This window comes from Mobula hypostoma, chromosome 11, assembly GCF_963921235.1.
Source record: "Mobula hypostoma chromosome 11, sMobHyp1.1, whole genome shotgun sequence".
Classification (NCBI taxonomy): Eukaryota; Metazoa; Chordata; class Chondrichthyes; order Myliobatiformes; family Myliobatidae; genus Mobula; species Mobula hypostoma.
Window position 1 is genome coordinate 101,072,729 of NC_086107.1, and position 27,220 is coordinate 101,099,948.

At 46.7% G+C, this 27,220-nt stretch overlaps 1 protein-coding gene across 12 annotated transcripts in view; it reads left to right on the forward strand.

Annotated features, from left to right (window-relative positions):
- Nucleotides 1–27,220, forward strand: part of triobpb (TRIO and F-actin binding protein b) — a 305,286-nt gene that overhangs the window by 166,973 nt on the left and 111,093 nt on the right. The window lies entirely within an intron of this gene.

Consider the following 27,220-nt stretch of genomic DNA (forward strand, 5'->3'; position numbering starts at 1 on the left):
ACTGTCTCACTCGATAATGTGAGGGGAGTTAACGGGCATCAGTCCAACATCACCATGTCATTGTGAGGTCAGAGTGACCTCACTCCATTATGATTATTTATGTCATGAGTTGTTCTGGTGACTTGCTGTACCTCATATAATTGATTGCAGTTGAAACAGCTGGAGTTTTATTTCAGTGATTGGGTGCCTTCTTTACAAATGGGATCCCCCTTCCCACTTGCCGCCCATCCTTGAAGCCGTTGAATCCCATTGGGTATGAGTCCTTCGATTTTCAAATCACTTGCACCAAAAAAAAAGCCCACCCTTTTAGGCTCGTCACCAGCATCAGGTGATCTTGTAATGGAAATGCTCCCACCATTCTTTCCAACATCATTAAGTTGTGGTTATAACTGATGATCAGGCTCTTCTTCTGAAGCTTTCCTCACCAGGAGGGGGAGAAGATCATCCGATCAGAGGGGCTTGCATCACACAAGGAGGTCACTTTGCCTGTGTTCATTCTGCCCAGACATGGACAATTTAGATGACTCCAATTCCTCAACCTACTGTCCTTTGGGTTACTGAAGGTGATCACACAGGGGAGACTTCTGCCTCCACACCTGTTCATGAAATGAGCTTCACACTCCCACCGCTCTTGGGGTGGGCCCTTGTCCCCTATTCCCTTCAAATCCTTATAAATCTGTGTTCCGCATTACTGGCCTCTTTACAGAAGGAAATCGATCCTTCTTAAAGATTAAAGATCTTTAAGGATAGATTTATTTGTCACCCATACATCAAAACATAAAGTGTGCAATTTACCAAGACCACCTCTCATAATCTAAAGCATCTGTGTTAAGTCTCTTTCTGCCAGCCGGTCACTTTTGTTGACAAGAACAATCCCAGCATAGGCTGTGATTCCCTGTCTCCTGACACCTGAAATTCTCCTCTTTGCCCTCTATACAGAACCGCTGTCTTGGTAATGATTTGTGCAGTCCTGGCACGAGCCTCCCGCCCTTGGGCTCCATGCTAGGCCAATTAAGGCAAGTTTCCTGTGTGTCATCTTATCCACTCGCGCTGCTGTCTTCAGAGATCGGAGACACCAGGGACTGCAGATGATGGAATCTGGAGTACACACAAAGTGCTGGAGGAACTCAGCAGGTCAGACTGCATCTGTGGAAGGAAATGGATAATCAACATTTCAGGTCAAGACCCTCCATCTGAAATAATGGAATAACAACTGTCCTGTCCCCTCCACAGATGCTGCCTGACCTGCTGAGTTCCTCCAACACTTTGTGTGTGTGTGTGTGTATATGTGTCTTCAGAGACCTGTGAAAATACACACCAAGCACCCTCAGGTCCTCAACTAATGCTGGTGTCCTCCCATTATTCTCTGGACTTATCTTACCCTTTACAAATGTGTATTACTTCCCATATCCCCACACGGAATCCCAGTTGCCACATCTGTGCCAGGGACTGCAGATGCTGGAATCCGGAGCAATGACCGATTTGCTGGAGGAACTCAATGGGTTGAGTGGCAAGGAGGGAGGAAACGAGCTGCTGATGCTGCAGGATGCAACTCTGCATCAGGAGCGAGTCAGAGTCAAAGGAATCTTTCTGCAGCCTGCAGACACAAGGGCAGACATTAACCTTCTGTCTCTAAGTAATGTTTATATAAAAGGAATAGAACGGGAAGGAGCTACACCGTATTTCAACTATCAAGGCACTCCTTTCCTCAACAGCACCTTAATTTCGGGGGAGGGGGTGGAATTTCAACTTGAGCATTCTGCATTCAGAATTCAAGATTCAAATTTACTTCCTCGCGTGCACATCGAAGCACACAGTGAAATGTGCCCTTTGCGTTAACGGCCAACATGCGGGGTTGGAGGCGAGAGGTGGGCTGGTTCGCCTTGCTGGGGGTTTGCTAGTCCCTGTGCTGACTGAGGCTGTGGCCTGCCACTAGTGGACTTCTGGACCGGCTGCGGTGATGCCTGGCGTTGTGAACTTCAGTTCTGAATGCTCCTTGCTCACTTTTATTGATTTTGCACGATTTGTTTTCTTTTTCCCTCTCTGCACACTGGGTGTTTCAACGGTCTTCTGTTAATGGGTTCTATTGGGTTTCTTTGTCTTGTGGCTGCCTGTAAGGAAACAAATCTCAAGGTTGTATAAAGCACACATACTTTGATAATAATTGAACTTTGAACTTTTGAACTTTGAACCAGAGGGTGTGCTGGGGGCAGCCCGCAAGTGCTGCCACACTTCCCAGCACTAACATAGCACGCAAAGCAACACAAAACACAACAAAACAGCAGCAGCAAAACAGGCCACTCTCCTCCCCTCCTTCCCACCCACGTACATAGTCCTCCAACCCCAGCACCAACAGTCTCCAGCCTCCAGTGGACTTGGACTCGCAGACCTCGGGCCTGCAACCTCCTCAGCAGACTCACAGAGGTTCGCAGCTCAGGCCCTGGCCAATGGGCCTCAGCTTCCAGACTTCCGATTTGACCCTCGGCCCTCGATCCTTCGCATTGACCCCGGGAACCTCACCAGGGGGTCATCTTCATTCCAGTCCGGGTGTCACTCTGGGCCAGCAAGTGCAGTGTGAAGCTGAACAGGTCTTAGTCAAGTTAAAGTGATCTCCGGCTTACAGAAGGGGGCAGAGTTTTCAGCAAACACCATTGCTCTGTTACCCTAAGTCTGAACATTTTTGTAGGGCATCCTCTCTGTTCAGTAAACACAAAATAATCTGCAGATGCTGGGGTCAAAGCAACACTCACAACACGCTGGAGGGCTGCCCAGCTGTTGAGTTCCTCTCTGTTCAGTGTTTTGTGGAGATTTTTGGGAAAACTTTTTAATTGGTCAGTTGCAGCGTAGTTGTTTCATTGCTGCCTGACTTCCTGAGCCCCTCCAGCATTTTGCGCGCATTGCAGTGGCGTTCGTACTCTGTTTTGGTTTTGCCATGGTCAAGTGGGTGCTGGTGGTCTGCCCCACCTCTTCATACACAACAGCGAAGGCACCAGAATGGAGGACATTTGCACTAAGAGTGAGGGCAGCGCTGGGTTCTGGTGACAACGTCCTGGCTGCCAGTCCCTCCTCTCTCGATGATGCGGTGGTGCTGCCTGAGCTCCTGTGCTCTGACACAACTCCTGTCGGTCTGCCTGATCCCGTGGTGCTCAGTTCTGTGTCCTGTCACCTGCCTGGGCAAAGTCTGAAGTTTCAGCGCCAGCCCAGTTTTTTTATGGAAATCCCCTTCGCAGTCAGAGAGCACCAGCGGAGAACAGAACTCACAGCCGACTTATCAGACAACACTACAAACCAGCTCGATGTGTTCCATCTCTTGGTCGGCTGGGATTCAACGTTTTCTGTGACGCGAGTTGATAGGATGGTTAAGAAGGTGTCTGCTGTGTGGCCAGCATTAGTCAGGAGGGTTTGAGCTTAAGTAATGTTGCAGCTCTATAAAAATCCTGCTTAGCACCACAGTTGGTGTACTGTGTTCAGTTCTGGTCACCTTATTATCGGAAGGGTGTGGAAGCTTTAGAGAAGTTGCAGAGGAGATTTAGATTGATTCCAGAGATGAGGGGTGCTAGACTATGAGGAGAGATTGAGTCACCTGGGACTGTAATCACTGGAATTCAGAAGGATGAGAGATCTTATAGACACATAAAATTATGAAAGGGATAGATAAGAGAGAGGCAAGAAAATTGTTTCCACTGATGGGTGAGGCTAGAACTAGGGGACATAGCCTCAAGATTTGGGGGAGTAGATTTAGGATGAAGATGAGGAGGAACTGCTTTTCCCAGAGGGTGCTGAATCTGTAGAATTCTCTGCCCAATGAAGCAGTGGAGGCTACCTCAGTAAATATATTTAAGACAAGGTTGGATAGATTTTTGCATAGTAGGGAAACTAAGGGTTATAGGGGAAAGGCAGGTAGGTGGAGATGAGTCCGTGGCCAGATCAGCCATGATCTTACTGAATGGTGGAGCAGGCTCGATTGGCCAGATGTCCCATTCCTGCTCCTATTTCTTAAATTCTTATGTTCTTATCACATGGATGAAAGAAAAATGCAGGACCCTCTGGCGTTGAAGGGTTAAATTGATCTTGGAGTAGGTTTGAGGGTTGGCACAATATAGTGTGCCAAATGGCCTATATTGTTCTATGTTCTATGTCAGTGAGACCATATCACTGATCAAGGAATGCCACTAATTGTCTTGGCAGCTGAATAAAGGACGTCTGTTGGATTAAAAGCCTTGTAAAGCACTTGTGATTTGCATTTGGGGGGGGTGCAGGAACATAATATTGTAACACATTGCATCAATGGCAAATGAAGGAATGCAGTTTCATGACGTAATGTGAGCTCGTTTAGGATGGCGCAGAAGAAGTAAAAGAAGAAGAAGAAAACCCTGAACTCTGAGTGGAGTCATCGGGACGCTGTCATGACAGCGTTTTTTTTAGCAGGCTTTCTTATTTTTACAAGGCTGAGTTGCTAGCTCGACCGCTCAACCCAGCACGGATGGAAAGCGTGCAAGGGAGCTGGCTGGATTCGAACTCGGGAGCCTTCGCTCCGAAGTCCGGCACTGATGCCACTACACCACCAACCAGCTATTAGGATGGTGCAGGGCCACAGTAATTCACACACTGCTCCCAGGTGCTGGGTTCAGTTCTGACCCTGGACACTGTCTGTGTGGAACCTGCATGTCCCCCCTCTGGGACCTCTTAGTTTTTCTTCTGGGTGCTCTGGTCTCCTTCCACATCCCAAAACACATGCAACTTGGTGAGTTATTTGGCCACTGTAAAATGCCCCTGAGTGTAGTTAGGTAGCAAAGGAATGAGAAGGGGTATTTGGAAATGAATAAATTACAAGCGTACAGAGAAATAAGGAGGGGAAGTGAGACGAATGGGAACTAATATGGACCAAGAGAATGGAATGGTCTCGTGTTGAGGTACGTTAGCTTCCAGTTTAAAAAATCCATTCCCTTTTAAGTTCAGGTGTTTGGTACGATTCACTTGAAAGGTTTCATAGATTTGTGCTCAAAATCACATCACAGAAAATACATCCAGGTTTGGGGCATTCACCTTGTTCACGTACTTGTTCTTTGTTGTCTTCAGCCCATCACCACTGCTGGGGCATAGGCCGCTGACAGCGGCTCGCCAGGGGCTTCTGTCTTGGGCCGATAGAAGGCTGATCGGCCCTATGGTTCCCACTTTCACCACCTGACTTCAGACTTCTTCTAGGTGAAGATCCTTCCTCTCCCAGGGATGAGGACTTTGGAGCTTCTGTTGGCGTTTCTGTAGCTCTGGGTTTTTTTACGGGATGGGGTTACTAGGCCCCAAGCCCAACCCTCCTTTTGCATCTAGGCTTGGGACTATCCATGATGGAGTTGCTCGTACATATGCCAATAAACTCGACTATATGTCCACGGAGGTTGCGTGGGACTACAACCAGCGGTCATGGGTTAAGGGTGAAAAGTGATAAGGTTAAGAGAAACATGAGGGTAAACTTCTTCACTCAGAGGACTGTGAGAGTGTGGAACGAGCTGCCAGCACAAGTAGTGCATGCAAACTCAATTTCAACATTTAAGAGAAATGTTTGGATAGGTACATGGATGGTGGGGGTATGGAGGGCTATGGTCAATGAGAGTAGGCAGTTTAAATGATTTGACATGGACTAGTTGGGCCGAATGGCTGCTTTCTGTGCTGTGTGTTTCTATGACTCTATGACTGTCTCTTCCTTTAAATGCATAATACTGACAGGAACTACATCTCCCAACACCCTTTGCAGCTGCTGTGCAAAGGATGCTGGATGGTGCAGTCCTTAACTACCCTGAAAGCAATGGAAGCAAGAGGTAGTGGATCTGCCCTTCCCATCTGCGTTTGTAGGACACTGGAAGTTGTAGTCCCATATTTCAGCCTGCAAGTAAAGATTGCTGAAAGTTACAATCAGAATCAGAATAAGGTTTATTATCACTGGCATATGTCATGAAACTTGTTGTTTTGTGGTACAGTACAGTGCAAGATGTAAAAATTACTATACATTACTATAAATGAATAATTAAATAATTGCTATCGCCTGCTCTAGCTGCAGTGATATCTGGCTTTGTATCTTTTGTAAAGCTTCAGTTCTGAATGCTATTTGCTTACTTTTATTGTTTGCGCGGTTTATTTTCTCTGCTTCGGTGTTTGACAGTTTTTTTTTAATGGATTCTTTTGAGTTTCTTTGTTTTGGGCCTGCCTGTGAGGAGGTGAATTTCAAGGTTGTATAAAGTATACATACTTTTGGTAATAAATGTACTTTCAACTTTGAAATAAATCGAGGAAAAGAGGACCTGGCTGCATTGAAAATCTTTGGGAATAGATTTGTTTCAAATTTGCCAATCTTTGAGAAAGGCTGGGAATGCCTGTTAGTGACATTTACGATCATCTTTGGCTGATTATCACTCTAGACCAGCATAGCTGCCTTTTAGTGTTGGAAACAGAACTTGTAATGTAATTGAGTCTAAGAAATCTTCCTGGTTCATCTACCTGCAGTATATTTCCTCGTTCAGTTTCCGTTCCTTGTATCCAGGTGCTCTGGTGTTCTCCCACGTCCCACACACGCTTGGGCTGTTAGGTTGGAAATAAAGAGAAAACTGCACATGCTGGAAATGTGGCGTAAAAACAAAACATCAGAGAAACTTATTTCTGTCCACCTTGTCTCTGTCCTTTCTCCCCTGGTCCTTTGACGTATCTGATGCCCTTAACACTTCAATTGCAATTTGCTTTCACGTCCTAAAGATGTGCTGGGTCCTATAAATTGTCCTTTAATGTGAGATAATAGTTATAATTATTAAGGTTGTTATAGCTGGGTGTGGTAATGGGGATAATCTCCCACTACCTATTAAATGCTCCCAATAGCCTCTGACAACTAAGTCCAGCTCCTGGCCTTCACGTGTGGCTTAGCTACTAAGCCCAGCGGAACTGTTTCTACTGACAGGAGAAGGGGCAGAGTTGGATTACTGGCACCTTAAAACCAGTCACTTTGGGCAGATGGGGCTCATCAACTGTAGTTGGCAGCTCATCTAGGAGAAGGAAAACTCTGATCTCAAACCCCCGCTGCCTTGCGTCAACACCCGCTCATGGGGAAGGCTTCGGGAGTAAATCCCGAGGGAAAAATCCGGAGCTGGAGTCCCTAAGGCAGTCCTATGTTGAGTTCAACACAGATTGACAACTCCTGCAATGCTACTGGTGCCAGACTGTATCGGTCTCTGCCATTCCTCATTCCTTTGGGTTCATCAGCTGCGTGGAGATGGGGAGCTTACTACATGGGCAACACTGTGCTCTCCATATTGTACTGCCCTGACTTGAAGCAATAGACGGCTAGAAGAAATATCCATGGTCAACTCTGACCGACAGAGGCCTCAATAGTAGAAAGAATTAAAGGGAAGTTGATGGATGTGTGGGGTAGAGAATATATTGTGGACGTACAAGAGAATAAGGACGAGGGTGGATGGGACTAACAGGATTGATTGCTCACAGAGAGCTGGCATGGACCTGATGGGCCCAATAGCCTCCTGCGTTGTTGGAAGTCGAAGATCTGGAGCAAGGACAATAGTCTTGAGCTTTTCTCTAAGGGGGTTGTCAACAATGGGCCGAACGTCCTCCTTCATGCACATTGATCTGTCTGGTATCTGTACAATCAATATTATGGCAGATGAATTTTAAAATTTTATTGAGATACAGTGTAGAATAAGCCCTTCTGGCTCTCCGAGCGGCGCCACCCAGAAATCCCCTGATCACAGGGCAATTTACAATGACCAATTAATCTACCAGCCAGTACATCTTTGCACTGTGAGAGGAAACCAGAGCACCCGGAGGAAACCCACGCAGTCATGGAGAGAATGTACAAACTCCCTAAAGGCAGCGGCAGGAGTTGAACCCGGTATGCCTGCACTGTAAATCTTACTGGTTCTGAATGAACATTAATGTTGTTAAAAGAAAATATTGAGATGTAATAGATAATTAGTCTGAATTTCCCCAGTTTTTCTCTCAGCTAGTGTGTGGTCCCTTTCTGTCAGTCATTTCTTGACCACAATCACTCAGGAGATCTGTAATCTTATCAGTGCCTGCAGTTCCACCTAGGCAATTCTTGCCTCTCAGCAGTGCCGGTTTTTACTGAAGGCCCCAGGACTGCGGGCTATCAGAGGGCACTTTTAACACCTCCTATCTGTTTCATTTCTGACTGCTCTAAGCTGCCCCCTCCCAAGTCTGACTGTCTTCAGGTCAGCCAGGGGGTCTGAGAATGCAACACAGCTCCTGATTTCCATTCCAGGTGCTGCGGTGACCTGGAAAGTGATGCCAGAAATGTCAGTGGAAGCAGATACAACAGTAACTTCCTCAAAGGCACAAGAGATCGCAAATACTGGTATCTGGAGCAACACACAAATAGCAGGAGGAACTCAGCAGATCTATGGAGGAAAATTAACAGTTGATGTTTCAGGCCGAGACCCTACATCAGGATTCAAGATGAAAGGTCTCAACCCAAAATGTCGACTGTCTGTTTCCCTTCATAGATGCTGTCTAACCTGCTGAGTAGGTAAAAACTTTTAAATGTCTGTACACTGTCATGAAAAAGAAGGGGAAGTGGAACTACGCAGGCGTTATATTGAGCCAGCATAGACCTAGTTTGTCAAATGTCAGTCCAAGTTCCATTTCCATTATAACAAGCAAGATCAATGACAACGTCAACCTCCCAAGCTTTCAATAATACACATCACAATTTTAATTAGATTGTGTATTAATTTCTCAGTCATTTAAAATCAATAAGAATTTAAGCAATTCAACAATCATAATTTCTTTTTTTTCAAGCTCAGTTCAAACCTGTAAATTTGAGAGCCCAATATAACACAAATAGCCAAAATTTCACTGTGGCATGAATAGAAGTTCGTTCTTCATAGCAATTAGTTGCGTATTTCCCAAAACCACTTTTTAATTTAGACCGTTATGTCAAACAAAAATACAGTGCAGTAGAGGGATAATTATTATAATCAACATGTAAACCATATGTTTCTATTTCTTTTTGATCGTTCTTTCAATGTCTTTCCAAACAATTAAATAACTATCAAGTCAAGTATTAGCATTCCTGCTAAAGGAAAAAGCACATGAGGATTTAGAGGAGGATTGGAGTGCTCACATGGGCAGAGTGTGCTGACTTTCTGCAGCCTGTGTCAATAGCAAGGGATTGCAGTTTCATCTTTCTCGTATTTCTGTCAGTCAGAGATGTATTTGTTCTCCTTTTGTTCCCTTTCCAAGTCTGTGTCTTCTCTGCTTCCTCACTATAGCGGTGAAGCACGCTGAATCCTACCCTTCCTGGCACAGCTTCGGATCCAGCCCCTATTTCCTCCTGAAATGCAGTCTGTCTGTTTACCTCTTAGTTTTTCTGTCTCTTCCTCTGTCCCCTCTCTCTTTTTCTGCCCTTCCTTTCCTCCCTTCTCCAGTCTCTCTTTTCCTTTCTCTGCTTTCTCTCCACTCTCACCCCTCCTCTCTCTCTTCTCTCTCTCCGCTCCTCCCTCTCTTCGCTTCTCCCTCTCTCTGCTCCTCCCTCTCTCCGTTCCTCCCTCTCTCCACTCTTCCCTCTTCTCTCTCCTCTTTCTCTTGCTCTCTTCTCTCTTCCCACGCTCGCTCTCTCTTTCCCTATTCTCTTGCTCGCTACTTTGTCTATCCACTCATTTTCTCTCTCTCTCTCTCCATTCTCACTCTTTCCTCTCTCTCTACTCCACCCTCTCTCTCTCTTTCTCTCTCCCCCCTTTCTCTCTCTTTCCTCCCCCCACTCTCTCACCTTCTCTGTCTCTCCCTCTTCCCACACTGAGGAAGCTGTTTACATTACTGTCTCCCCTACCCCTCTACTCTGATTTTCATTCAAAGTACTCTGTCTCATTACGAAAAATTCCGCACACTAATCATTTGTAAAAAGAGATGACTTTTGTGTTGCTGACTATTAATAATTTCCCTCATTAAGTCTGTTCCATTTCTCTGCTGGACTGTTACACAGGCCTTCCATGGCCAAAGTTTTGTAAATTCAGCTGTGCTCACTGCCTATGCAATCTTCTGTAAAATAATTCAGATGTAGTGTTCTAATAGTTTCACTGCAATTTGTATGAAAATTGAAGTTGATATTTTGTAAAGGAAATGTGATTTCTGAATCCAATAACATCACTCCAGAGCTTCAACTGGGGACTTTGGTTGTGGGTGAGTCCACATGGTTCTGGGCATGCATCCCACTGGGGACACGCACAACACCAGAGCTTCAATAACACCGGGAACCTGACTCAGAAAGATGGTTTATGTCTTTGGTCCAACCCCTATACTGAACTCCAACACCTTCTCATGCATACACTCACACTCTCTCACTCTCTCTCTCTCTCTCTCTCTCTCTCTCTCTCTCTCTCTCTCTCTCTCTCCCTCTCTCCCTCTCCCCCTCTCCCCCCTCTCCCCCTCTCCCCCTCTCTCCCTCTCCCCCTCTCTCCCTCTCCCCCTCTCCCCCCCTCTCTCTCTCCTCCCCTCTCCCCCTCTCTCCTCCTCTCTCCCTCTCTCCCCCTCTCCCTCTCCCTCTCTCTCCCTCTATATGTGGGATATGAATATCCTGGACCAGGGACTGCTACATTGGAAAGTACATTGAGCATGTTTCCATGGTGAAACTGTACACTGCCAGGGCAAGCCAGAAACCATAGCTGACTACAGAAGTCCGTGTATTTCTTAGACATTGGGAACAGGACGACTCCACGGTCAGCTACAGCCGTGCTCTCCCATGCCATCAGAAAGGCAAAGTGTGAGCACGCACAGAAAAACCGCAGCCACCTTTGGGACTCCAGGGACACGTGGCAGATGTGGTAAAGATATACGAATCATAACCACGCAACGTTCCCTTTTTTTTTTAACGGCTGTGCAGACCAACCATTGCTCTGAGCAGCAAATTTTTAAACAGCCTGTAAAACATTATACAAAAGAAAATCCCAGCTGCGTGGCAACAAAGGCTACGTGCGTGTGAGCATTGTAGTAACTGCGCGGCCTCGCACCTGTGCAGCTCAGAGGGGACAGCAGGCCCACGCCTTGTGTTTAAGTGACAAGTTCACAGTTGAAGTGACTGTTGGTGTATTGCACAAGGGCCATTTAATGCACTAAATTGGGAATACTGTGCTCCGTGCAGACTGATAATTTGTGCGCCTTCTTGCTGCGTTTTATGGAACTTGAGGATTAGTAGCTGAAGAGAACAGGGAAGGGTTTGTCCAGAAATGAAACAAGGGTGCTCCGAAACATGTTGTGTGTGGGACTAGAACCAAGTCCGTCAGCATCTGTGAGGCTATTTTCATACCCATATAGTTGGATTCCCACACGGATCCTGAAACTCAAGCAAGGGTCATCTCTTAAGGGCGCACTCCCTATGGCAACAGTCTGCCACAGAATGAGGCGGAGACAGCTCCTTTGCTCATTCAGAAGGACGTGTCAGGAGGGAGAGCCTGTGTGCCAAGGAGGAAGAGTCTGGAGGAAGGTGGCTACAGTCACCTCCTCCAGGATTAACAGTCCCGTACAGGAGGGATACGTGCCCTTGAGCTAGTCAGAGCATTCCACACCCATTCCCGGCTGCTGTGATGGGATTTCTCACAGGAAATAACTATAAGATGACATCCTGGTCATTCCAACATGATGCCATCATGAGGAAGTTGAGAGATGTTGAGGCATGCCACGAAGTTACTACAGCCAGGATGCATTCGTTCACAGAATCAGTGCTGCAGGATGGGAGAGGGATTTGTGAATCATCTGGATTCCCCATCTGATTATTGATGAGCCATGTTTGTGTTTCAACTGAGCCTGCAGAGGTACTCGATTTGCATTGGGAATTATGATTTTGCCATCTTAAACCTCTCTCGAAGAAAGAGACCCTCGCACTTGGTCCTCTGCTTAGCTGGATGCCGGCCAGGGATATTCCCTCAGTAGCTGTCCTCCTCCTGCTCCTCTCTGAGTCTCCTCACTGCTCTTCGTCTGGCACGGGTGCAGTGATTGTTGCTGGGACTTGCAGGAAATCGCCAGCCCTCACTGGTCCCAGGTTACTATAGAGGTCCCTAACCGTCCTGCAGCCCAGTTCTGACCAGAACGGTGCTTGCAGTAATGGAGAGCCGAAGGCAGTGTCTTTACTGAGGAGCAAGTATTTCAGTAGCTAACTGCAGGAGATGGCACTTCTTCTCAGTTTAATCACTGTGGTTGGTTCTTCTGCACTTCTGAAGAAGCCCGTTTAGGTTTACATCTGTCACCAGAAGGGTTCTTTAAACTCTCTAGAGATGCTTTAATGGTGACCATCTTCGGGAAGATAAGGCAAATCTGATGTCAGTAACTACTGACATTTTTTTTTAAACTGCTGGTGGAACTCAGCAGGTCAGGCAAGATCCGAGCATTGACAATCCCTCCAGGGATGCTACTTGACCCACTGTGTTCCTCCAGCAGATTGTTGCTTGCTCCAGATTTCCAGCATCTGCAGTCCCTTGTGCCTTGAGGAACTAACGTTGCTGCCACAGAGAAGGACCTTCTCATTGGCCTCCTCCTAGCAGCTGAAGAGCAGCTCTTGAATTGTAGTGACATTTTATTCGCTGTCTGATGACTCCAAGCGGGGTGGAGATACCGAAGGAGGGGCAGGGCGCCTCTTCCCTCCGCTAGCCTACAGCTCACTCTTGGGCAAGGTGTTCCCCCCCCCGATCAGGAACACGTGAAGCACGAGAGCAGATGGCTGTATGAGCAGCTGCTGCACATCGCAGTCCTGGTTTTTTGACCACTGACGCCAGGCAGACAACCTCTGAAGAGTATTGATAATGGCTGGGGCCGCCCGCCCTGTAAAGACACTGCCCAGAAGAAGGCAATGGCAAACCACTTCTGTAAAAACATTTGCCAAGAACAATCTTGGTCATGATCGCCCACGTCAGACGAGGTGGCACATAATCAACGAATGAACAGTGATTTCAAGAGAAGTACAGGGAGCAGCACACACCATCAGAGCCCTTTCTTATCTTACTAAAGCCTCTGACCCTGTCAACTGAGATCAATTGTGGAATACCCTCCTCAAGTTTACCTCCTGTAGAAACTCATCCCTGTTCTACATCAGCTTGACAAGGGTATGCAGGCAAAGGTTTCAATGGAAAAGGTCCATCATAGACCTAGTCTCAGTGCACAGCGATGTCAAGTCAGCTGTGTCATTGTCCCAGTACTTCCCTCAATCTTACACAACACTGCACCTCGGCTCCAACAAATTTCCCCCTAGGATGGAGCTTAGCTACATGTCTAGTGAGAAACTCATTCACGGAAGCCTAGGAGAGGATGGGCTTTACATTTAACATCTGTACCATCTACCATCGTGCCCTCCAACAATAAAGTTACATAAGAAGACCTTGGAAAATATAGACTACCTGAATTGAATTGACTTTGTTTCTTACATCCTTCACATACATGAGTAGTAAAAGTCTTCAAGTTTTCCATATATTGATTGGGTCTCCCATACTGTTAGGGGTCGAGATGGTTTAGAGTTTGTAAAATGTGTTCAGGGAAGTTTTCTAAATCAATATATAGAGGGACCAACTAGAGGGGATGCAATATTGGATCTCCTGTTAGGAAATGAGTTAGGACAAGTGACAGAAGTCTGTGTAGGGGAGCACTTTGGTTCCAGTGATCATAACACCATTAGTTTCAACTTGATCATGGACAAGGATAGATCTGGTCCCAAGGTTGAGGTTCTTAACTGGAAGAAGGCCAAATTTGAAGAAATGAGAAAGGATCTAAAAAGCGTGGATTGGGACAGATTGTTCTCTGGCATGGATGTGATCGGTAGGTGGGAAGCCTTCAAAGGAGAAATTTTGAGTGCAGAATTTGTATGTTCCTGTCAGGATTAAAGGCAAGGTGAGTAGGAATAAGGAACCTTGGTTCTTAAGGGATATTGCAACTCTGATAAAGAAGAAGAGGGAGTTGTATGACGTGTATAGGAAGCAGGGAGTAATAAGGTGCTTGAGGAGTATAAGAAGTGCAAGAAAATACTTAAGAAAGAAATCAGGAGGGCTAAAAGAAGACATGAGGTTGCCTTGGCAGTCAAAGTGAAGGATAATCCAAAGAGCTTTTACAGATATATTAAGAGCAAAAGGATTGTAAGGGATAAAATTGGCCCTCTTGAAGATCAGAGTGGTCGGCTATGTGCGGAACCAAAGGAAATGGGGGAGATCTTAAATAGGTTTTTTGCGTCTGTGTTTACTAAGGAAACTGGCATGAAGTCTATGGAATTAAGGGAAACAAGTAGTGAGATCATGGAAACTGTACAGATCGAAAAGGAGGAGGTCCTTGCTGTCTTGAGGAAAATTAAAGTGGATAAATCCCCGGGACCTGACAGGGTGTTCCCTCGGACCTTGAAGGAGACTAGTGTTGAAATTGCAGTGGCCCTGGCTGAACTATTTAAAATGTCGCTGTCTACAGGTGAGGTGCCGGAGGATTGGAGAGTGGTTCATGTTGTTCCGTTGTTTAAAAAAGGATCGAAAAGTAATCCGGGAAATTATAGGCCAGTAAGTTTAACGTCAGTAGTAGGTAAGTTATTGGAGGGAGTACTAAGAGACAGAATCTACAAGCATTTGGATAGACTGGGACTTATTAGGGAGAGTCAACATGGCTTTGTGCGTGGTAGGTCATGTTTGACCAATCTATTGGAGTTTTTCGAGGAGGTTACCAGGAAAGTGGATGAAGGGAAGGCAGTGGATATTGTCTACATGGACTTCAGTAAGGCCTTTGACAAGGTCCCGCATGGGAGGTTAGTTAGGAAAATGCAGTCGCTAGGTATACATGGAGAGGTGGTAAATTGGATTAGACATTGGCTCAATGGAAGAAGCCAGAGAGTGGTGGTAGAGAATTGCTTCTCTGAGTGGAGGCCTGTGACTAGTGGTGTGCCACAGGGATCAGTGCTGGGTCCATTGTTATTTGTCATTTATATCAATGATCTGGATGATAATGTGGTAAATTGGATCAGCAAGTTTGCTGATGATACAAAGATTGGAGGTGTAGTAGACAGTGAGGAAGGTTTTCAGAGCCTGCAGAGGGACTTGGACAGCTGGAAAAATGGGCTAAAAAATGGCAGATGGAGTTTAATACTGACAAGTGTGAGGTATTGCATGTTGGAAGGACAAACCAATGTAGGACATACAGGGTTAATGATAAGGCACTGAGGAGTGCAGTGGGACAGAGGGATCTGGGAATACAGATACAAAATTCCCTAAAAGTGGCGTCACGGGTAGATAGGGTCGTAAAGAGAGCTTTTGGTACATTGGCCTTTATTAATCGAAGTATTGAGTATAAGAGCTGGAATGTAATGATGAGGTTGTATAAGGCATTGGTGAGGCTGAATCTGGAGTATTGTGTTCAGTTTTGGTCACCAAATTACAGGAAGGATATAAATAAGGTTGAAAGAGTGCAGAGAAGGTTTACAAGGATGTTGCCGGGACTTGAGAAACTCAGTTACAGAGAAAGGTTGAATAGGTTGGGACTTTATTCCCTGGAGCGTAGAAGAATGAGGGGAGATTTAATAGAGGTATATAAAATTATGATGGGTATAGATAGAGTGAATGCAAGCAGGCTTTTTCCACTGAGGCAAGGGGAGAAAAAAACCAGAGGACATGGGTTTAGGGTGAGGGGGGAAAAGTTTAAAGGGAATATTAGAGGGGGCTTCTTCACACAGAGAGTGGTGGGAGTATGGAATGAGCTGCCAGACGAGGTGGTAAATGCGGGTTCTTTTTTAACATTTAAGAATAAATTGGACAGATACATGGATGGGAGGTGTATGGAGGGATATGGTCCGTGTGCAGGTCAGTGGGACTAGACAGAAAATGGTTCGGCACAGCCAAGAAGGGCCAAAAGGCCTGTTTCTGTGCTGTGGTTTCTATGGTAAGTTACGTCTCCGTCTGAATGTGCTATGTGCAAATTACAATAATTTGTAATAAATAGTATGTTCAGTAAGATGTACAACAGAATGGTCAATATGTTGTAGGAATACAATTGTGTCCGCATGAATAAATCAGTCTGATGGTCTGGTGGAAGAAACTGTCCCGGAGCCTGTTGGCCTTGGCTTTTATGCTGCAGTATCGTTTCCCGGATGGTAGCAGCTGGAACAGTTTGTGGTTGGGGTGACTTGGGTCCTCTTCGGGCCTTTTTACGCACCTGTCACTGTAAGTGTCCTGAATAGTGGGAAGTTCACATCCACAGATGCGCTGGGCTGTCCGCACCACTCTCTGCAGAGTCCTGTGATTGAGAGAAGTTCAGTTCCCAAACCAGGCAGTGATACAGCCAGTCAGGATGCTCTCAGTTGTGATCCTGCAGAAAGTCCTTAGGATTTGGGGACTCATGCCGAACTTCCTCAACCATCTGAGGTGAATTTTGGGATTCAGTGATGACAAACATTGATGTTGAAGCTCGCTGTGTTTGGACTTTTGAAGGTGTTTGATTAGCCTGCAGGTAGTTCTGAAGCTGGTGGTCAGACCTAATGTCAGCAGGGTGTCTCTATGGTTGAGAACATTTCAAACGTACTTCATTAGTTTGAAAGTGCAATAGAAGGTCATGAAAATCAAAATAAAAGTACATGTCCTTCTCTTTCTTGAACTCAGTTGCTTATTTTAATTGGAATGACTTTCTCCTAATTGAAATTGAGCTGACTGGTCTGTGGTTTTATGCATATTCTTTTCAGTTGCAGTTTCTCAATTCCAAGGCACAGAATTCGAGCCCTGGGAAGATATGACTAACATATCTGGAATTACTCCACCTATTTCTTTCATGGAAAAGAGGCAATAATATCCTTGAAGGTTAACTATTTTTGCTCTTGCTGTCCTCTATTACCAGTCCTTTACTGATATTTCTCAAAAAAACTGTATATTTTCATAAAGTTTGCACATATATATAGTACAGTGTCCTCATGTTGCCATTCACATTACGAATCATATCTTTGCATTTGCATACAGAATTTACATTATATCTGCAAGGGTGTGGATGTGTTTGTGTCCATCTGGAGGCATGTGTGTGTCCATGTGTCTGTCTGTACACCAAGAGTGTCCTGTGTTTGTGCATGGGTTAAACTTAATTTTGGACTGTTTGCCATTTGACCAGGATCTTGCCCAGACGAGGTCAGAAAATTCACACACATTCATGTGGGAATGTATCCACTATCCGGAACTAGGGTGGAAGAGTGTCATCCTGAGGGACTGTCAGAAAAAGTTTATATCCATTACTAGTTTTCTTAATGCTTAGTACATCCTTTACATCCCTTTGATTTATTCATCCAGTCAAGTGGGTCTCTGCTTTTCTTCACATTAGTGTAAACTCGTTCTTTTGGCAATCAGTGTAAAATGCAGTGGGATGTTTGAGAACTGTGAATGGTACTAAATGACTCTAAGTTTGTTCCTTTGCAATTTATTTCAAGATTCAAGATGGTTTAATGTCATTTCCAGTGTACAAGTGTAAAGGAGAACAAAATAATTGTGACTCTGGAATAGAGCACAATAACACAATGAGATAAAGAACACAATAATAAAAAACACAATAAATATGAATACACAAGGTAACAAAGGTAACACACACACACACATAGATGACGGATTATATGTTCATAAAGCGACACTAGGTACAGGAATCTGTACTTAAGGTGAATCTAACAGGAAGTGATAGAAGTGGTGGTGGTGGAGTGGGCTAGTGGGTGGATCAGCTTTATTGCTTGTGGAATATAGCAGGGGAATTATATGGAATGTACATAACTGCATGTGATTGTGTAGTGATGGACATACTTGTGGATTGACTGAACATCCCCTGTGCCTAGGATTTCTGACCTACCCCTATTTGTAGTCTTGATCCATTGTTGTGAAGTGAACGGGGGGTGGGGGGAGGGTCTTTGCGCACACCCATTCGGGATGCCTTGGGTCTTTGTGTGCCGAGGAGTTCTACAGCCTAGGGGTGGGTGGTATGTGTGCATTGTCTCCATTCATAATGTTCTTGGCATGGAGCAGTATTGTGACTCTGACCCCTGTCCTCAACAGCACCTCATTTTCTGGCCTAACATTTCATCCTGAATATTTTGTCAAACTCGGGTAAAGTTTGATTGAAGTTAACCATCTGACATTTTCGAGAAAATAACCCTTTATGTAATCCGTCATCATGTTTGACCCCAAGAGTGCAGCAATTATTCCTATTTGCATGCCCTCTGGGGATAATGTATTCTCACTGACGTGGATGTTCAGAATTACAAAGGCTCCCTGTAAGACCATAGAAATAAGAGTAGAATGAGGCCATTTGGCCCATTAAGCCTGCTCCACCATGGCTGATTTATTATCCTTCAACCCCATTTTCTTGCCTTCGCCCCATAATCTTTGACCCCCCCCTTACTAATCAAGAACCTATCAACCTCTGCTTTAAGTATACCCAATGACTGGCCACCATAGCCATCTGTGGCAATGAATGCCACCGATTCATCCCCCCCACCCCCTTTGGCTAAAGAAATTCCTCCTCATCTCTGTTCTAGTATTCTGAGGCTGTGCCCTCTGGTCCTAGACTCCCCTCACTATATGAAAACCATCTTCTCCACGTCCACTCTATCCAGCCCTTCCAATATTTGAGAATATATGTTGGGTCTTTCATTCCCGTGATCATTCTTGTGAACCTCCTCTGGACCGTCTCCTTTTAGATAAGGGACTTAAGGCAGCCCACAATACCCTACGTGCAGTCTGATCAATGCCTTGTAAAGCCTGTAACTTAGATTAGCTTTGATTCAACTTTATTGTTGTTGTGCCGCATACAGATATGAAGCCAGTGAAATGCAGTTAGCATCTGACCAGAACTTCTTGCACAATATCTTATCTCCTTGGACCCCAGTCCACCAAATTTAAAAGCTAACATTCTGTTTATATTTTGATTATTTGCTGTGCCTGCTATCATTTTTCTAGCAGTCCATAACTCAGAGAAGCCCAGGTCTCTCTGGGTCACCAGGTTTTTCACCTTTAAGTAATGGTTCAATCCTTTTGGCAAGATGTTTCGTGTCAAAATCCAATTGCCATACATTGGCTTATTGTCCAAATCCGTCAGTCTCTCTATAATGTTCTCACAGTGCAGCCTGTCCTTCTGTCACTTGTAGCCCTGCTGTCCCATCATCTGTGTTCTTAATAAATATGGAGAAATGGTCATTGGTTTATTGTTATCACCACCTGTACCAAGATGTTGTGGAAAACTTTTGTTTGCATGCCACCCAGGCAGATCATTCCATACGTACAGTGAGATGGTACAAAAGGAATATAGTACGCTTGGGTTCTTCGAGGCCAAGACATGATGAGGCTTGGGTTCTTCGAGGTGAGGACATGACGAGGCTTGGGTTCTTCGAGCCAGAGACTGGGCAAGGACCCAGAACCTGGGTGTTGACTCGGGCTCGGACTCCGGAACTAGGCGAAGACATGACATGGTCTTGGGAGACAGGAACCTTGGAGCCTTGGACGAGGACTGGACGCTCGGAGCCTTGGTCTAGAGCAAGGGAACACAGAGCCTAGGACTTGAGAGACAGGAACGCAGAACACAGAGCCTTGGCCTTGAGAGACAGGAACGCAGAACACAGAGCCTGGACCCCTCCTAGGGAGCAGGACATAGGGCCGGGACTCATACACAGAACGCGAAGAGACCGATCTCCACTCAAGGTAGTGGCAAATGGCTGGACCTACCCAGCAAAGGCGTGGACACAGAGATGGTTCCCAACACAAGGTAGCGGCAAACGGCCAGACCTACCTAGCGAAGGCATGGACACAAAGAGACGGTTCCTTTTGTAGACACAGCAAGGCCCCGATCTTGCCCTGGTGGATGAACCTGACAGCATTACAGGGAAGGACGTAGGCAAAGGTAGCAGGCGAGGCTTCAGAAGGAAGGGGGGGCATTCAGACAGGCAGTTTTGACAGGAACAATCCAGCAGCCAAGCCCTGGTCTCCAGAGGTATTTATGTGTCTGCCCAAGTGAGAATCATGTGCCTCAATTAGAGCACCCAACAGAACAGTGAAAAACTGGAAAACCTGGAATACGGATTGATGGACCGGACCATGAACCGGAATGCGGACTTCACGGACTGGACCATGACAGTTAGAGGCTTTTAAGAAATAGGCACACAGATGTAAGGAAGATGGAGGGGTTAGTGTTTGGGTGTTTTTGATTTGCTTTTTGGCTGGTTTGGCGCCACATTTTAGGCCGAATGGCCTGTTCCTGTGCTGTACCATTCTATGTTGTAGGTACAGAGAAAGCGCAGTGCAGGCAGACAAGTGCAAGAGCCACGATGAGGTAGAGTGAGAGATCAAGAGTTCATACTTATGTGGTACAAGAGGTCAGTTCAAGAATTTTATAATGGCAGGATAGAAGCTGTCCTTGAGCCCGTGCTATGTACTTTCTGGCTTTTGTGCCTTCTGTCCGATGGAAGGGAGGAGAAGAGGGAATGACTGGGGGGAGACTGGTCCTTGATCACAAACATGAGGACATCTGCAGATGATGGAAATCCAAGGCAAAATACACAAAGTGCTGTAGCAACGCTGCAGGTCAGGCACCATCTATGGAAATGAATGAACAGACAACGTTTCAGGCCGAGACCCTTCATCAGGAATGGAAGAAAGGATGAGAAGTCCTTGATCATGTTGGCTGCTTTCTGGAGGTGTCGGGAAGCGTAGGCAGAGTTAATTGAAATGGAGGCTGGTTTTTATGACGAACGAATGCGTTTGCAATCTTCTGTGATCTCTTGCAGCCTTGGGCAGAGCTGCTGCCACACTAAGCTGCTCTGGGATGGAATACTTTCTACGATGCAGCTGCAAAAGTTGGTGAGGGTCATCGGGGTCATGCCAAATCATCCTTGCTGGAATAAAAATACCAGTGCATTAAGTGTGGATTTGGTCACACTATTGTAGGAAAGACATTGTCAAGTTAGAGAGAGTTGAGAAGTGACTTATGAGGATGCTGCCTTGACTAGAGAGCTTGAGTTAGAGGGAGAAGATGGTGATGCTGGTGAATGAGGGGTGACCCCATAGAAATTTATAAAATCATGAGGGGTATGCATAAGATGGATAGTCTGAGTCATTTCCCCAGGGTTGGGGAGTCCAAAACTAAAGGGTACAGATACAAGACAGGAAGGAAGAGAGCTGAGAGATAACTTCTTTACATAGAGGGCAGTGAGTACCTGTTATGATGTGCCAGAGGAAGTGGCCGAGGCGAGTACAGTTGCAACACTTAAGAGGCATTTGGTTAAATGGGTAAATAGAGGAGAGGGGCTTGGAAGGTGATGGCCTGAATGCTGGGACCTGGGATTACTGCTGGCCAATTGGGACGAAGGTTCTGTTTCTGTGCTGCATTGCTCTCTGACTCGTTCAGTGCTGAGAACACGCAGCAGGTCAGGCAGCTTCTGTGGAGGAGGGAAACAAGCGTTAACGTTTGCAGAGCTCAAAAGCTCGAACTGTCCTGGTCACCAGTTTCACCTTATCTCCGCACTCCCACCAACTAGCTCGGTAAGGAACTGAAAGGGCTGGTTCTACCTCTCCAGCACACAGGGCACACGCAGTTGGGTATACACATTTTGTAAACAGAAATGTGCAGTTGCCATTCATCCTGTCAAGAGTTAGAAATTTGCCCAGGGGGCAGGTGTGGGTCCGAGAACTGAATGGGCCCTGTGATGATATCTGCTCAGCACAGAGGGGCTGGAGTTCGTAAACAGCGTCCCCCCCCCCCCGCCTTTTTCTCATACTTGTTCTGACGATTAAGTGCAGATTGCAGGGAACGGAGGGAGATGGATCGTGTCCAGGCAGAAGAGGTTTAGCTTCTTCATTCGGCATCGTTTTTGGCACCGACTTTATGGCCAAAGGACCCGTGCTGTACTGTATTGTTGCACAGTATGTTATGTGTTCTGACGAAAGTGTTCTCACTAGTCGGTTGTGCAAGGGCCTGGGCGTGCGGGTTCAGAGCAATAGATCAATATACTCACGGTGTCGGGGGGCTGTTGTGACCTGGAGTTCATGCCACCAGAGGCGACCAAGGATGGAGAAGAGGGGTGGATTAACGGTAGCGGGTAATTTGTGGAGCTACAGGAAACGAGATGGGCAGTCGGACGCATGGATTGCTTTACAGGGAGCTAGGATGAACTCAACAGGCCGATGGGCCTCCTCTGCTGTTGTAGCACGGCAGGTCTTATTAATTTAGTTCTCCCTTCACCCAAAGCAGCTGCATCCCTGTTTCCAGCCAGCACGCCCCCTTTCCCTTTCTGTAACATTCATGTAGTGAGTGGTTCCAGTCCAGCCGTTTAGTAGAGAGCCCGTGAATGGCTGGAACGGAGCCCATTTCGGGGATGGCCTTCCCAACTGTCTCGTTCTCTTGTTCTTTGATCTTACAAAATGTTTCTGAATGCCAGTGCTCCGTATTTGGATTCTTTGAGCCCCTGTACGCTGGCTGTGCTTGGACTCTACTATCTGGGCTCCCAGGGCCAGGGGCCAGGGGCTGCACTGAACGCACATCTGGAGCTGCACAGCCGGCTCCCTGAACCCGGGTGTCGCAACATCTGGAGCCGGCCAGCATGCCAGCGTCAGGCAACGCGGCCCTCTGATTGGAGGAGCGCGGGGTGGGCGGGTTCCGGAAGTGCGGGCTGTTGCTGAGTTCTCCAGTGAAAACAAAACTTCTCCGAGAAGTGAAGTGAAGTGAAGGGAAGGGCGGGCGGCGGGACCCGAGGCGGCCGCAGCATGACGGTAACCTTCAACCCGGCTGAGGGGCTTCGCTCCCGGGGGCGCGAGGAGTTGGGGGGTCGTCTCGATGCGCGCGCCCGGCCGTGCGGACGTAGGGGAAGCGCGCGGCCTGCGCGTCTGCGAGCGGCGGTTGGGTGGGCGCGCGTTCTCCAGTGTCAACGTGGGCGCGTTTTCCCGATGTTTAGTGTGGGGCGCGAGCGCTGGTGCGAGGGGGCCCGCGGGCGCGCGCCCGCCCACAAGCCCCTCGGGTGCACGCACACGGACACCTGCGCGCAGGTGATGTTGCTTTGGGACCTTCTAGTATTGAAGAGTATAAGTACAGTATAAACAGGGCGGTGAGTTACTCATGGCAGTGGTATCAGCTTCACTTGTAAGTCTTAAGTAATGATACCCATATGTGAGTGTGTCTTTTGATTCTCTTACTTTATATTCTACCTCACTTTCTGTGCACGTTCTCCTTCTCTCGCATTCCTTTTTACTGCTTCACCTTTCATTTTTCTTTTTTGGTTTCTGCCAATCCTTCTCTCTTAATTTTGCTTCCACTCTTTGTTTTACAGTATGGCTCTCTCTGTCCTGTCTGTTTCTCTTTCTCTCTCTCTCTCTCTCTCTCTCTCTCTCTCTCTCTCTCTTTCTCTCTCTCTCTCTCTCTCTCTCTTTCTCTCTCTTTCCCTCTCTCTCTCTCTCTCTCTCTCTCTTTGTCTCTCTGTTTCTCTTTCTGTTTCTGTTTCTGTCTACTTGGCTGTGGACTGTGACGGTGTAACACTCCAAATCAAAGGAGCCAAGCAGTTAATTTAAGAGCCTGTGTGCATTCCCATCAGGGGAAGTGTAAGCAGCAGCAGGAATTGTCCCCAGAGGGAGTTCTCGCTTGCCTTTCGATGACCATCTGACATAGAACGTACATCACGGGCTGATGAGCCTGGCTGGTTCAGGTTGGATTACACGCCAAATGAGGCTCTTCTCGCTCCTCTGTCAGCTTCACCTTGCATTTCTACCTTCCTCTTATCTGGCTTCTCCTTAAATGCACCTTTGCTGTTTCTGTCAGTGGTGACTCCTGCAACCCCACTGCTCGTTCTGGACAGATTCAGCTTCCCGGAATACCGAGGCAAAAGTACAGGACATCCAGAGGAAATCCTCAAAACCTCAGCACAAGGGTTGAGTATTTTATCATCATGCACACAAGTTCAGTGATGTATCATTTCGGTTAAAAGCTAGCAGCAGCATCACAGGCTCTTTGTTCACTGTACGGTCGCATCTGTAGGTCAGGAAGCGTCTGTGGAGAGAGAAAGTCCTGGTTTCAGGTTCATGACTCTTCTTCAGAACTGGGGAAATTTGGAGAAAAGCTGGTTTTGAGATGCAGTGGGTGGTAGTGAGGGAACAATAGAGTCAAGGTAGGAGAATTTAAATGATGAAGAGGTGATATTGGAAAGAGAACTCACAGAACTACCAAAGCCAAAGCAACACACATCAAAGTTGCTGGTGAATGCAGCAGGCCAGGCCGTATCTATAGGAAAAGGTACAGTCGACGTTTCGGGCCGAGACCCTTCGTCAGGATTAACTGAAAGAAGAGATAGTAAGAGATTTGAGAGGGGAATGGGGAGATCCGAAATGATAGGAGAAGACAGGAGGGGGAGGGATGGAGCTAAGAGCTGGAAAGTTGATTGGCAAAAGGGATATGAGAGGATCATCGGACAGGAGGCCTAGGGAGAAAGAAAAGGGGGAGGGGGAAGCCCAGAGGATGGGCAAGGGCTATAGTGAGAGGGAGAAAAAGGAGAGAGAGAAAAAAATTAATAATAATAATAAATACATAAATAATGGATGGGGTATGAAGGGGAGGAGGGGCATTAACAGAAGTTAGAGAAGTCAATGTTCATGTCATCAGGTTGGAGGCCAAAGTAATGCCAGATTGGAGCTGTGTGAAGGGGTTACACCCTCTGCCGTCGCCCAGCTTCTTGCACTGTTCGGAACAGCACCTCACCTTCTGCCTGGGCATGTTTACAGCCTGCCTGACTCAACCGTGACTTCAGCTCTTTCAGCTAATCTGTGCCTCCAACCCTGAGTTCTATTTATTTGGTATTTCTCGGCAACGGGGGGAGGAGGGGTCCGGTGGTGTGTGTTGATTCTGGCCCTTGCCTCAGCAACACAGAAACCTACAGGATTCTGCACAGGCAGGACCGGGTGGATGCAGGGTCAGCGGCTGAAGTGCCCACATGTGTCGTGTTTCAAAATGCAGGGGCAGAGACAAAATACTTGCAGACGCTTGAAATTTAAAATAAAAACTGAAAATCCTGCAAATGCGCAGCAGGGTCAGGTGAGAGAAACACGGGTAACTTTTGTGATGCGAGGTCACTTATTTCTCTTCGCACTGTTTCCAGGTGCCTCCAAAGATTATTTTCAAAAACAGCATGGCGATTCAAAAATAAAGTGATAAATTCATGTAAAAGAATAGGGATGTACATTGAAGTAAAGAAAAATGAGTAAATGACTTTGCTTCCCAGCGAAGGGGGCAGGCTTGGATCTGGTTCCACATCTTGTCCACCCATTCACAACCCGGGCAAGGCGAGTGGTGAAGCGACTGAGTCACGTAGTGCGGAAACAGGCCACTCAGCTCTAGAGCTGCCGTCTGTGCATCTGGAGCCCCCGTCTAGCTGTCTGTGTATCTGGAGCTCCCGTCTAGCCGTCTGTGCGTCTGGAGCCCCCGTCTAGCCGTCTGGTCGACCGATTTTACTTCCCCTATTCACTCATCCTCTGCACTGACCTATTTGTCCTACCAGCACCTGGCGCAAAGCATCCTTTGGTCATTCAGTCTGCCTTGCCCTTCTGTTTGCTCTCTCCCCACCTCCTTGCAATCTGTTCATCGTCAGTTTTTCCCAGGCTCTGATCAAAGGTCATCCGTTTAAACTCTTGCTTTCTTCCTGTCTGTCTATACCCCCTCTCTGTCTGACCACCGGCTGCTACCCCCCATATGTAGCCCCTCTCTGTCCCCCTATCTTTGTCTCTCCCCCCCCACTGTCTGTCCCCCTATCTTTGTCTCCCCCCACCCCACTGTCTGTCCACCTACTCCCTCCATTTGTTGCACTTTCTATCTTTGGTGTATCGTCTGCCCCTGAGAGCTGTCCAGAGTAGGTGCTCCATGCCATTGACTGGCTTTCCATGGAGATGGCTCCCTAACGAGGCCTGGTTGGAGCTTGCGTGGCACTGGGACTGGTGAGCTTTCTTCTTCAGCCCAGCTCCTGGGAGATACTATCCAATGTGTGTGGTTCTAAACAGATAACGTTGGAATCACTCAACAGGTCAGGCAGCATCTGTGGAAAGAGAAACAGTTAATGCTTTAGTTCTGACTGTGAGTCTTTGAGTTGAAGCTAGTCTGACTTCAGTCCTGACTCAGAGGTCACTGAATCCTGGTTCTCTCTCCCCAGCTGTTGCCTGATCTGCCATCTTTCTCCAGTGTTGCCAGTTTTGATTTCAGATTTCCAGTGTGTGCAGTGTGAATCTTCAGATAATGTGCTCCTGTGCCTTCCCGAGCAAACATTACCTGCACCAACTCTGTATCCTACAGGTGATGCACACGGCAGGGAAAGTCAACAGAGGCACAGTTGTCCCTTACTGTCTTTTACAGTTCGGCAGTCAGGATGAGGGACAGGACATGGGCAGCCATGTTGATAGTCTTAAATTCAACGTGCATTTCCTGTTTGAGAGATATTTTTGTGCTAAACCTTTAAACAAGAGAACAAAAAATGCTGGGTGCAAATTACAGGTTTCAAACAGTTAACGTATGGAATAACTGATAACTGCTGTGATTTGGAACGCAGAGACGAGGAAATCTGCAGATGCTGGAAATTCAAGCAACACATGTAAAAAATGCTGGTGAAAACAGCAGGCCAGGCAGCATCTCTAGGAAGAGGTACAGTCGACGTTTCGGGCCGAGACCCTTCGTCAGGACTAACTGAAAGAAGAGATAGTAAGAGATTTGAAAGTGGGAGGGGGAGGGCTTCAAATCTCTTACTATCTCTTCTTTCAGTTAGTCCTGATGAAGGGTCTCAGCCCGAAATGTCGACTGTACCTCTTCCTATAGATGCTGCCTGGCCTACTGCGTTCACCAGCATTTTTTGTATGTGTTAGCAATTTAGAGCATTTGTATAAGATGGCTGGGAGTAGTTACAAATTTTTATTTAGAGATCCAGCACCTTCCTGCCTAGGGAGCCCACACTGCCCTATTACATCCATGTGACCAATTAGCCTACTAAGCTGTGGGTCTTTGGAATGTGGGAGGAAACAGAGCACCCGGAGGAAACCCTTGCAGTCACAGGGAGAACATACAAACTCCTTACATACAGCGATTGAATTGAACCCAGGTCCCTGATGCTGCAATAGTGTTATGCTGTGTGAAATACAAGAGCATGCAGCAATATCAGAAAACCGTGCAGATATTTTACTTCATTCGACGATACATTTCAGGAGTAATAACTGATTCTGTGATAAGG